Raw genomic sequence first — 12,792 nt, forward strand, 5'->3', positions numbered from 1 at the left:
CTCGACTTCACCTGGAGGACTAGTGGGCCCAGTTATGAGGACCCTAATTTTGCAGGACCTCGATTCAGTACGACTTAATCACATTCTTTTTTTGTTACCTTCAACATGAAGACATACTAAATTTTGCTCATAATAGTTTGGCTATTTCAGCAAGAAGTAGCTTTTCGGTGTTGGAATTATATATTTTTTTATCTTAAATCATTTTTGGGGGGCCTGTATAATACTTATCACAATCCATACATCCATCCATTGTGTCAAACACCTTTGTTGCCATCATCATTCTCAAAACATTTGCTTTCTACTTGAGTTGGATTTTTTTAATGATTTTGAGTTTTGTTATGCATTCCCCACCCCCCACATGATGATGATGATGTTAATGTATGTCTAAGTAGGTTCGACTTAGAGACCCCATGCAATACAGTAAAGCTGCCCCTACTCTGTCCTAGGCTGTAAACTTTATGGGATCAGATCGCCAGGTCTTTTCTCTCACAGAACTGGGGATGGCTTCAGGGGAAGGGAGAACTGGGCAGAGTAGAACAGAACAACCTAAACTGTCTCTTGGTTTCTAAGGCTGTTAATCTTTATGGGAGCAGAAAGCCTCATTTTACTACCTCGGAGTAACTGGTGCATTTGAGCCAGCGATCTTGTGGTTAGCAGTCCATCCTTTCACCCACTCTATTGATTGCAGTCAACCCTGTCCTATAGAATTAGCTAGGCAGGATTTGTTTGTTTGGTAAATTGACTGATATTTAGGAAGGAGCCTTGTAGGTGCAAGGTTAAACACTTAACTGCTAACTGAAAGGTTGGCAGTTCGAAGCTACCCAACCATTCAACATGGAGCAAGACCAGGCAGTCTGTTCCCCTAAAGATTACAGCCTAGGAAACCCTACGAGGCAGTTTTACTTTGTCACACGGGTCTCTATGAATAGAAAATGGACTCAGTGGCAAACAACAACAGGCACGTAGGGTAAAAAATGATAATAATATATCTAGTTATGAGATCTACAACTACAGTCAACAACTATCTAGTGAACCTTTTCTATGTGATAGGTCTTGGTAGCGGTGATGGGAATAGACGGTCAGACAGACACAGTTCCTGCTGTCACGGAACTTGCAATGTCATTAGGGTGGCTGCTGTGACATGGTCACTGTGCTCTGTAAATCCCTTGTGCCCTCAAGTGTCTTCTGGAGTATCCCTTGAATCCCATCAGTTGTCACCAAGGAGCTTGCAGCTGATGGCAACCCTGTCTGCATCAGAGTCGAATTGTGCTCCTTAGGGTTTTTAATGGCTGTTTATTTTTTGGAAGTGGAATGCTATACTTTTCTTCCAAGGCACTTCTGGGTAAACTTGAATTGCCAACCATTTGGGCATCAGGTTAGCAGGTGTGTCTTGCATCACTCAGGTACACTTATACCTGGAATAACCCACTGCCAGGGAGTCGATTCTAAATCAAAGCGTTTCCAAGATTGTACATCTGTAAGAGAGCCTCCCCTTTCTCCGAGGGGAACAGGTATGTGTTTGAACTAAACCTTGTAGCTACCCTGTTTCCCTGAATGTAAGACATCCCTTGAAAATAAGACCTACTTACAGTTTTGCCTCTCACTGAAATATAAGGCACCGCCCCCCAATAAGACCTTCCCAAAAATAAGGCCCCCCGAAGCTACCATAACTCTGGACTCTGGACCGTAGTGGTGGGCGCTGCCGCGCAGCTCACTGTTGACCACAGCACAGCCGGAGCAGACAGGAAGTGTGAGGTCTATTTTAATAAAACAATAAACAATCAATGTGCACTGTATTCTTCTTCATGGAAAAATAAGACATCCCCTGAAAATACGACCTAGCACATCTTTGGGAGCAAAAATTAATCTAAGACACTGTCTTATTTTTGGGGAAACAGGGTAGCAGTGCCCTCTTACCTGACAGGGCCACGAGGGCTCTCTATCCCTAGCATAAGATTTATTTAAAATTCACGTTCCTGAGCAGCTGAGACTCAGGAGCTTTGGGTTAAACAGCCCCCAGCTGATCCTGATCCTTGGTCTGCCAAGTTCCTTTGAGAAGTGCGGGCACCAGCTCCTCTTTCCAGACCTCTAGTCTCCAATTTCAGATTTCAGGAAATTTCAGATTTCAACTCTCTCTTTGGGGTTTCTCTCCTGCCTTTTTCTGGAGAGGCAGGATGCTGCCCAGAATAGAGCCCTGAGAAAGAAATGGCCAACCCAAAGTCTATTTCTGTCTCCCCTAAACTCTGTGACTTGGGGTGAGTCATATAACCTTAGAAATGTTCAGTTTCCTCATTTATCAAAAGAAGAATAAGAGGTGTACGCCCAGTTAACAAAATTGTTGTGGTCCTTAAACAATGCCGTGCATGTACTCAGTGCAGGCTTTGTGATTCACTTTAAAGGTCTGCACAAGTAAGCTATGCTTTTAGTATTAAAGAAAGGAAAAACCATTGCCAACATTTAACTCACTCGGGCAATGGTAGGTTACGCATATTGGGGTGTGTGTGTGTGTGTGTGTGTGTGTGTGTGTGTGTGTGTGTGTGTATCTCACTGCAATGGATTCGATGCCAACTCATGGCGACAGTTTAGAACAGGGTAGAACTGTTCCTGTGAGTTTCCAAGCGTCACTCTTTCCAGGAGTAAAAAGCATGATCTTTCTCCCTTGGAGTGGCTCGTGTTTTAGAACTACTGACCTTGCAGTTCCCAGCTCAAAGTGTAACCACTCTGCCACCAGGGTATGTGTGTGTGTATACATTTTAAATATATCTAGTAGATATTATATAGATATTATGTACATAAGAGGTTTTTAAAGTCAACATTTAATTCCACCTGTGAGCCCTCCTCTTTCCACTGCCATCTCCCCATGCTTAAAGCAGCAGTTCTCAACCTGGGGTTGAACAACCCTTTCACAGGGGTCACCCAATTCCTAACAGTAGCAAAATTACAGTGATGAAGTAGCAATGAAAATAATTTTATGGTTGGGGATCACCACAACATGAGGAACTGTATGAAAGGGACGAGGCATTAGGAAGGTTGAGAACCACTGGTTTAAATGAATACTCATTGTGTGGCTTAAGCTTTGTCAAGGTGCTTTACGGATCCTGGTTTTAAGAACAAGACCCCTGGTGGCTTAAGTAGGTTATGCTTTGGACCGTTCACCACAAGGTCAGCAGTTTGAAACCACCAGCTGCTCCGCAGAAGAAAGACAAGGCTTTCCACCCCTGTGAAGTTACAGTCTTGGAAACCCACAGGAGCAGTTCTACTCTGTCCTATACAGTTGATGTGAGGCCGAGTGAACTGGATAACTGGGTTTGGGGGTGCTTCTTTGTTGTAGAAGCCATTTAATCACGAAGTTGGTGTCAGACATGTATAATGTGAGGATCTTGAAACGTGTTTGTTTTGGTCATTGAAATTGTACTGGAGGCATAGATGAAATTTACAACTTGATTTTAAAAGGCCAAACCCACTGCCATCTAGTCAATGTTAACTCACAGCGACCCCCAGTGGGTTTTCAGGACTATAACTGTTTACATGAGTAGAAAGCCCACTTCTTCTCCCTTGGAGCTGCTGGTGGTTTTGAACCGCTGACCATGAGGACCACAGCCCAACTTATAACCACGATACCACCAGAGCTCCTCCTTGACTACCAGCTGAAAATTTGGTGATTCAGTCCCCCCTGTCGTCCTGGCCATCTGCTTCTGAACGAGCGCAGCTTTAGAAAGGCTGAGGAGAAGTTATTCTCTGCACAAGCAAGTCTGAATTGGCTCCGTGACAACCACCAACCACACGATTTTAAAAGCAGGTACTTTTAAAAGTCCTACAGGGTTTTCCTTTGAAGGCTTTTGTTCAACATCTGCACTGTTATTCCATTTATAATTGAAGAATTCCTTTATTTGGGAAACATTTCCGGTTAGCATGGAGAGGAACTCTGTGTGTTTATCAAGAGGATATCCTTGCTGGGCACAGTGTACTTTGCAACTTGAACATGAAGTTTTGGACTGCCAGTGAAATCTAAGAGGGCTGTTAAGCTTCCTAAATTTGTCTCAGGTGGTGTGCGAATTGGCTCCTTCAGAGTGGGTTCATTGTACTTTTTGAAGGAAACAGAATGTTCTCTCACCCTTCTTTGTTTGCAGCTAAACTACATGTAAGTCCATGGAAAACAACAAAACAACAATAAATATCTCACACATCTTGGTCTGTAAAATAATACATACATTTCACAAAGAATGTGTTTGGGGGATGGGTAAGCAAATAGATGGCTAAGCAAATTCCAAATACCAAGTTCTTTCTCTGACCCTTCACATACTGTCTTCGCTAAGGTATAAATAGGTTACGATTAAAAAAGAACGAAAGAAATTCGCTGACACGGATCAGTAACATCCTTGTGAAATGTTTGTTATTCTTAGTGGGACGTAACTGTTTTGTAAGTGTTTTGGCTGATGACAAACTGTCTTCCAGGACAGGCTCAAAGACATCATCCGTGACTGCTAAAACGGACTCGGCAGACATCCGTGTGGGGGGTCGGGGACTCTCAGAGTTGCCGGGCACCAGACATTGCAACTCGGAGAGCAGAGACATAATAAGCACAGTGTCTTTCGAGGGCGTCAGGAAACAAAGAGATCATCCACGGGTCTCAGAGTCCTTTACGTTTATCTGGAGGCAGGTGATGCACTGGTTAGACATTCATCTACTCACTGAAAGGGCAGTGGTTTGAATCCCCTTTGTTGCTCTTTAAAGGTTTTTTTTAATCAGTTTAATTGACAAATAACTCACATACCATACAATTCAATGGTTGAAGTATATTAAATAGAGTTGTAAACTCACCATGACAGTCAACTTTAGAACATTTTCTTCATTCTAGTCTCAGCTTCCCATTTCCTCCCGGCCTCCTTGGCATAGCCTTAAACAATTAATCTGGTTACTTTCTTTATATATTTACCTACACATCTCATATAAAGAAAATCATGAAAAAGGGGAACACCCACATACCACGACAGAATAAGACACTGAAAATCCTGAATCCCAAAGATAGCAGAAGGCCATAAGCCTTCGTTGACGTGTTAAAGAGCAACGATGTCACTTTGTGAGGACTGGACTCAAAACCAAGCTCACTGCCACCAAGTTAGTGCCATGTTATTTTCACCGGCTTCGTCTGCGGGTGGCAACTGGACAAGGACCAGGAAGACCCCAGGAGAAGTGATGCATTTGGATGCACTTGAATTCTGGGGAAAGCACCAGGGACTGCCAGAGGAACAAACGATCCTCTCTTGTGAGTACAGGCAGAGTGCTCCTGCAGTGAATTATTTCGTATGACTCACCTCGCCATAGCCTTGTTACTCCCACCAAGCAATCTGCCTTTTCCTGGTACTGATTGCCTTATATGATTCACCTGCAAATGATTGTGAACAGGGACGGCTAATTGTGATTTCCATCTAGCTGGGCATAAAATCAGCCATCTCAGAAGCAGGAGACAGGAGTCGCACCAGCAGCAAGCGAGACAAGCCAGGCGCAGAACACGTCGTGGAGACCCTGCGATTCCTGCGCATTGCACTTCCTTGACCCAGGAGGCAATCTGGATACCAGAGGAGCAGCCACGCAGCAACCAGACATGGTTCCAGCAAGACAGCAGGGGACCTCCAAGGCCACAGAGCAAGTAAAGCTTTGGGACAGAAGACTGGCTCGACTCAGGGTCAGCTATTACAGTGGGAGGCCTCTAGGCATTTATTTGGGGGAGTTGGGTTTTGCTGACCCACGGAGCTAGGGCTGCGTGCAGTCCAGTTGAGGCTTACTGTGGTGGAATGGCATGCACTTTGGGCATTTATTGACAGTCCTAAGCGAGCTTTGTAAGATTGCCCAAATAGGGCAGAGACCAGCCCAAGAGGCTGAAGGCCACAGAAAGACCTCCTTATGAGCGTGGCAGACAAGCAACTGTTCCGACTGATCAACAATAGGCTGAGCATTTCTCACCCCACCTGTGACCCATAAACCTTCTTCAGCATCCCTCTAGTGGTGAACCTCATCTGTGGGTTCTGTGTGGCCATTCCAATGACTCATCGAACCCAGCCACAGTAGAGTGCTGTGGGAGGGACCATTGGTGGCCAAATAGGATAAAAAGGGATGGAGGGAGGAGGCTGGCCTTTCCTGACCTCAGCCTCATAGAAATGGGCCTTGGGCAGCTGATGCTGGTGACAGTGATTCCTCTTGCCCTTTGTGGAGCTGGAGGAAGTGAAACGCCGCCTCCACACACCATTTCCACAGCTCCGTAGAAACAAAGACACGGAGATTTCATGACCCACATACGCGCGCGCGCGCGCACACACACACACACACACACACATATATATGCATTTTTGACAGCAACAAGATTGTCATCAATTTTAAGTGGCATTTACAACACTAAGAGATAAAGCGTTGCTAAGAAACACAATAACAAATGGACATCTGATTGGTATGAGGCCTTATCCTGTACACATGTTTGTTTGTTTGTTTTTGGTCTCTACAGTGCATAGCATTACACACACAGCTGCTGCCACACAGCGCAAGATTATCTGAAGAGGCTGAATCCCAGTAAGGCTGTGGAACAGACGAAACTTGCATGTGTATGCAGTCCATCTGAAAACTGGGTGAACTTTTGCCCCGGCAGGTAGAAGGCAACTCTTCCACACAATGCAGTGAAAGCCCCACTTGAGTGCACAGTCCTCCCCTTCCATCTGCATGCATGACACATGAACAGTATGTAAAGGTTCTCCAGGTGCTTTGTGGCCACCATAGCCCTCGTTAGGAACATACGCACCCATTTTCTAGAGATAAATATGTCACTTGTACCCTACTTTAATTTTGAATGCCCGAACCCTTGATGCTGCCCCTAAACTCCACTTCAGTTGATGACCTGTGCCACAGCTAAGAGTGGTGGTGCTTCCTACTCAGTACCCCTGGGATCATTCCAGCAAGAAATGCGCAAGAGTTGCTACAGAGGACTTAGCATGGGGCAGGGCCCCAAGGTAAGCTTTCTCCAACGCGATGTGCCTGCAAGTAGCATGTCGTCAGGAGAGGCAAGTCCCTAGAAAAGGACATCATGCTTGGTAGAGAGTCAGTGACGAAGGGCAAGATCCTGGCTGAGGGGGAGTGACACGGTGACTGCAGTTGGAGGCTCCAATCGAACAACTGTGAAGACCTTGTGAGACAGAGGCCTCTCTGATTCTGTTACGCACAGGGTCACCGTGAGTCAGCACGGACTGAAAAGCACCTACCGATACAGCAGCAGCGGCTCGGTGGGAGCAAAGACCTGTCTCAAAGCCTACACGGCAGTTCTGTCCCATCCTGTAGGGCCACTGAGAAGGTTCTTCCTGCGTTACAATGGACCTGATGCAACAACAACAATATTCCATCTGTCCGGGCATTAAACTAAACCCATGGTCATGGCGCCAATTCCAGCTCATGGTGAGCCATGATTTGCAGAGTAGATCTGCCTCATGGGGCTGTCTTCATTGTAATCATTTTGAAAGCAGGTTGCCAGGCCTTTCTTCTGTGACATGCATAGGGATGGTGGGTGGGGGTTCAAACTACCAACCCCATAGAATAGATGAATATCGAGTGCAAATTATTTGGACCACCCAGGGATTTCATTTGGTTGATACTTGGGTGAAAAACAAAGACCATTTTGCTGAGATCAGTTTAGAGCAGCAGTTCTCAACCTGTGGGTCGCGACCCCATTGTGGGGGTTGAATGACCCTTTCACAGAGGTCATCTGATTCTTTTTTTTTTTTTTTTCATCTGATTCTTAGCAGTAGTAAAATGACAGTGATGAAGTAGCAGTGAAAATAATTTTATGGTTGGGGGTGGTCACCACAACATGAGGAACTGTATTAAAGGGTCGCAGCATTAGGGAGGTTGAGAACCACTGGTTTAGAGAAAGACAGATAAGTTTACATCATGTCCCCATCAACACTGTTAGGCCAGTGGTAAAACCTGATTCATGGCCAACGTTTTTAGTACTACCTATCACAAATAGGATCAATGCAAGCCAGCTGAACTGTAATTGTCAGATGTTCATCAAGTTGTGCGGTCAAAGAGGGGGCAGGGAAGCCAGCCTCTTTTGAGCCTCTTCTACAAGCCTGGCTGCAGGCTCACGGGCTTGCCTGTCTGTGATTTGTGGACTAGCCACTTGATTGATCCTTTGTGATCAACTCAAAAACACTTACAGAATTTTGCCCTGAATTCTTCCCACCGATTGGGTTTTAGCAATGGTTTCTCAAGAGATAGGATCATGTTCTTATTGTTTAATCCAGTAAAGATTGTACCGTTTCCTTCCTTGTACCAGGAAGAATTTAAGGATATCAGGATAGCACCCATGACAGATAGGTGGGTGAGAAAGACGGGGGAAGGGAGGCATGGGCTGAGGCAGCAGAGTTTTATGTTTGGGTTAAGGATTGGGTTGGTTTCCAAAAGGACTGCTGATCAAAGCCACCAGCGGTGCTGCAGGAGAAGGCTGAGGCTGTCTGCTTCTGTAAAGATTTAGATATTCGGGGACTGGTAGCACAGTTGTACGAATGGTCACTATTGGTTGGAATCGACTAGATAGCGGTGGGTATTTGGGTTTTGTGTGATTTACCTGCTTCTTTGTTCAGGGGATGCGGAACTTCTGCCAAAGCCCCCCAGTGACCTCTTGCTGTGGACCTGACAATGTGGCACCGCCTGTAGCACTGCACTAAAAGCCAGCCAAGACGAACTTGGGCTTCCTCGACTCCCAAGCATTTCACTGTGTAGAAAAAGAGCAACCCGATTTAAGTTTAAAAAAACAAAACATGCACATCTGTAGCTCATATTTTGTGTAAGAGCTGTGCTAGATTCCCTCAGGTAATTCTTCGAACCCCCAACTAAGCAGGCAGTGCTTTCTCCCTTTTAAACTTGAGAGGAGACTTGGGACAAAGGAGGTTAACTGATTTACCTAAGTCCCTCAAGGCAGGTTTCTGTGGCGTTGGACTATGGAGCCTCCCATCTGTTTCTAGCCACCATTGGCTCTTCACACGGATCGTATGTACTACATTGGCAGTGCATGCATACTAATGTGTGCTAACTTTTCTTTCTAATTGCAGAGCTTTTATTGCTAGCTAATTTTTAATAATGGTGGCATGTGGGAGTGGAGATTGCTCATGACAGTGAGAAGCCATAGCTGGAAGCAAGGGCGTCCCAAACCCTGTTGCTCATCAGTTGATTCCCGTTTATGTCCGTGGTGGTGGTCGTCGGTACCGCCGAGTTGGTTCTGATGCATAGCAACCCTGTAGGACAGAAGGGACCACTTCCCCGTCCGTATGTCTGTTGCGGTTACAGGTGCAGACTGCCCAAACCACCACCATTTTGGTTAGTAGCTGATCCTTTAATTGCTGCATTAGCAGAGCTCTTTAGCAGGGGAGTAGAACCCAACTAATTCACCAGGGAAGTCACTAGAGATTAGAATCATTTCATGAACAACCTCCCTCCCATCCCCCCCATCCCCACCCCCCACCCCAACTAGCTCTTGAGGGCCTCACTCTAATAGAGCCCGGTGCAATAATGCCGTTAAAAAAAATGACCCTGCGTCCCTTAGAACTTGCTTTACCATCCAAAGGTTGGTAATGGCAAACTCATTGGGAATTTAGTGGTGGGGCGTTTGCCTTTCAGGCAGGAGGACTGGGTTTGATTTCGCAGCCCATGCACCCCAGGTCCCTGCACCACTCATTTGTCAGGGGGGTTGTGGGCTGCTCTGATGCTACACAGGGCTCGCAGAGTCTCCAGACTAAGACAGACTAGGAAGAAAGGCCTCAAGAGTGAGGGAGTCCATATGGATCACCAGCACAGGACTGGACAGGCAGCATTTTGTTCTGTTGTGCATGGGGTGGCCAGGAGCCCGGTGGTGGTAGGTGGCTAACAGCAAGTTCATTAGACTACTGAGAACATCTCCAAGCAGACTCCTGAGTGCTCAGTCCCTCTCACTGGGGCTAGTAGATATGGATAGGAGAGGCATGGCACATTTAATCGTGGGAATGAAGCACAAACTTGCTAAGAGAAGCAAAGCACCAGCATACCTCTTTAAAGTTACATGCTGTGAAAGAGAAGACTAGAATCCTACACGATTACTAAATGTGCCTTTTGCCCCTTTAATTTCATTATTGCCGTTGAAGCAAAAGTGGAAACTAGAGAAGTTTTGTTTGATTTTTGCATTTGGCTGATTTTGCATTTTTGGGGAAGACTATGCTTAGGTTTTGTCTATATGCAAATGTGCCATGAGCTGTACTGTAAATGTAGCAAAAAGCATGTAAATAATTAGCTGAATTTATCTGTGCTTTGTATTGAGAAAGGAGCTCTGGTGCTGCTGTCAAGTAATCATTGTACTGCAAGGTCAGCAGTTCAAGTCCACTAGCTGCATTGAGGGAGAAACAGGAGGTTGTCCAGGCTGTTTTGCTCCTGTAAAGACTTACAGCATCCCAAATCATATACGGTCTCCATTAGTCAGAATCTACATCAATGGCAGTGGGTTTGGTTTTGGTGTGGTTTGATGTTGATAAATAGGTACATTCAATAGTATATAAAAGTTGAAAATTGAAAATTTGATTATGAATTATAGTATGAAAATATTCCAAGGACTGAAAAAAAATGTTTGTTCACATCTTATAGCATATATTCACTTTTTATTGAGAAAGAAAAAAATAGATATTCTTTAATACTACCCCCCTTTTAAAATTTTGTATATGGACTATATGTCTAAACATTTGCCCCCCTTTCTTCCCTAATGTAGAGGAGCTCTGTTGGGGTAGTGGCTGTTCGTTGGGTACAATCCGCATGGTCGGCAGTTCTAAACTACCCGCAGCTCCATGGGAGAAAGACGGGGCTTTCTACTCCTGTAAACAGTTCCCATCTTGGAAACCCACAAGTGGTCCCTATGAGTCAGCATTCATTCGATGGCAGGGAGTTTGGATTTTTTTTCTTAATGTGAGGCACTAGTCACTGACCTTTGAAACCATAAACCTGTTTGTTGCTCTAAACATGCATCATGTTGTATTATTTATAAGATAAGCAAAACAAACCCCAAACCAACACACTGCCATCTGGACCACCCCCACTCACGGCATTCTCTATGGAGGGTCCCTCAGTGTGACTGTTGGGGTGAATGGGTCACCTTGCCGTCCACGACAGTGTTGTGACACTTGTTCCACAACACTACTAGAGCTCCTGTGAAAAGATAAGAGAATAGGAATAAGGAAAGCATTCTGCTTCTGCACTTTTAGTAGGTATATCCAGAATAATTTAAGTGCATTGATTCTCTTTAGGGTTTCCGTATTCAATGGCCAACTTTCACATGCAGATGAGGTAATGGAAAATACCACGGCTTAGGTCAGCCACACCTTAGTCCTCAAAATAACATCCTTGCTTTTTTCAATACTCTTAGAAGTCTTGTGCAGTAGATTTACCTAACGCAACACATTTTTCGACCTCTCGACTAATGCTTGCGTGAATATTGATTGTGGATATAAGCAAGATAAAATATTTGACAACTTCAGCCTTTTCTCCATTAATCATGATGTTATCTATTGGTCCAGTTGTGAGGATTCTGGTCTTCTTTACATTGAGTTGAAATCCATATTAAAGGCTGAAATCCTTGCTCTTTATCAGCAAGTACTTCAAATCCTCCTCACATTCAGCAAGCAAGGTTGTGTCATCTGCGTATTGCAGGTTGTTATTCAGCCTTCCTCCAATCCTGGTGTCATATTCTTCTTCATATAGCCATCTTCTCTGATGATTTGCTCAGTGTGCAGATTGATCAAACATGGTGAGAGGATTCAATCCTGACACACACCTTTCCTGATTTTAAACCATGCCACATTCCTTGTTCTGTTTGTACAACTGCCTCTTGATTCAAGTACAAGTTCCACGTGAGCACAATGAAGTATTCTAGGATTTGTTATTCTCAAGGTTATCCATGGTTTGTTATGGCCCAATGCTTTTGCGTAATCAATAAAACACAAGTAAGCATCTTTATGGTATTCTCTGGTTTCAGCCAAGATCCATCTGACATCAGCGATGATATCCCTTGCCCCACCTCCTCTTCTGAATCTGGTCTGAACCTCTGGCAGCTCCCTGTCAATGTATTGCTGCAACCATTGTTGGGTGATCATGCAAAATTTTACTTGCATATGACATCAGTGATATTATTCTATAGTTTGAACCATCTGTTGATTCACCTGTCTTTGGAATGGGCTCAAATATGGATCTCTTCCAGTCAGTTGGCCAAATAGCTGCTTTCCAAATTTCCTAGCATAGACGATTGAGTGCTTCCAGTGCTTCTTCAGCTTTCTGAAACATTTCAGCTGGTCTTCTATCAATCCCTAGAGCCTTGTTTTTGGCTAGTGCTTTCAGTGCAGGTTGAACTTCTACCTTCAGCGACATTGGTTCGTGCTCATATGCTACCTCTTGAAATGGTGGAATGACAACCAGCTCTTTTTAGCAGAGTGACCCTGTACATTCTTTCCATCTTCTCTTGAAGCCTCGTGCGTTATTCAATATTTTGCCCAAAGAATCCATCAAGATTGCAACTCAAGGCCTGTTTTTTTGTTTTATTTTTTCCCCCTGGAGTTTCAGATATGCTTCGCATGACGTTCCCTTTTGGTGTTCTAATTCCAGGTCTTTACACATTTCATTGTAATATTTGGCTTTGTCTTCTCAAACTGCCCTTAACAATTTTCTATTCAGCCCTTTGACTTCATAATTTCTTCCGTTCGCTTTAGCTACTCGATGGTAAATCTACTTTAGCTACTCTGT

General features: G+C 44.6%; 1 protein-coding gene across 7 annotated transcripts in view; it reads left to right on the forward strand.

The window, feature by feature from the left end:
- The window catches only part of ST3GAL6 (ST3 beta-galactoside alpha-2,3-sialyltransferase 6), a 112,840-nt gene that overhangs the window by 49,895 nt on the left and 50,153 nt on the right, over positions 1-12,792 (forward strand). The gene's annotated exons all lie outside the window — the stretch shown is intronic.

Source organism: Echinops telfairi, unplaced genomic scaffold, assembly GCF_000313985.2.
Source record: "Echinops telfairi isolate 266 unplaced genomic scaffold, ASM31398v2 ScPeMD7_6;HRSCAF=24_1, whole genome shotgun sequence".
NCBI classification, from domain to species: Eukaryota; Metazoa; Chordata; class Mammalia; order Afrosoricida; family Tenrecidae; genus Echinops; species Echinops telfairi.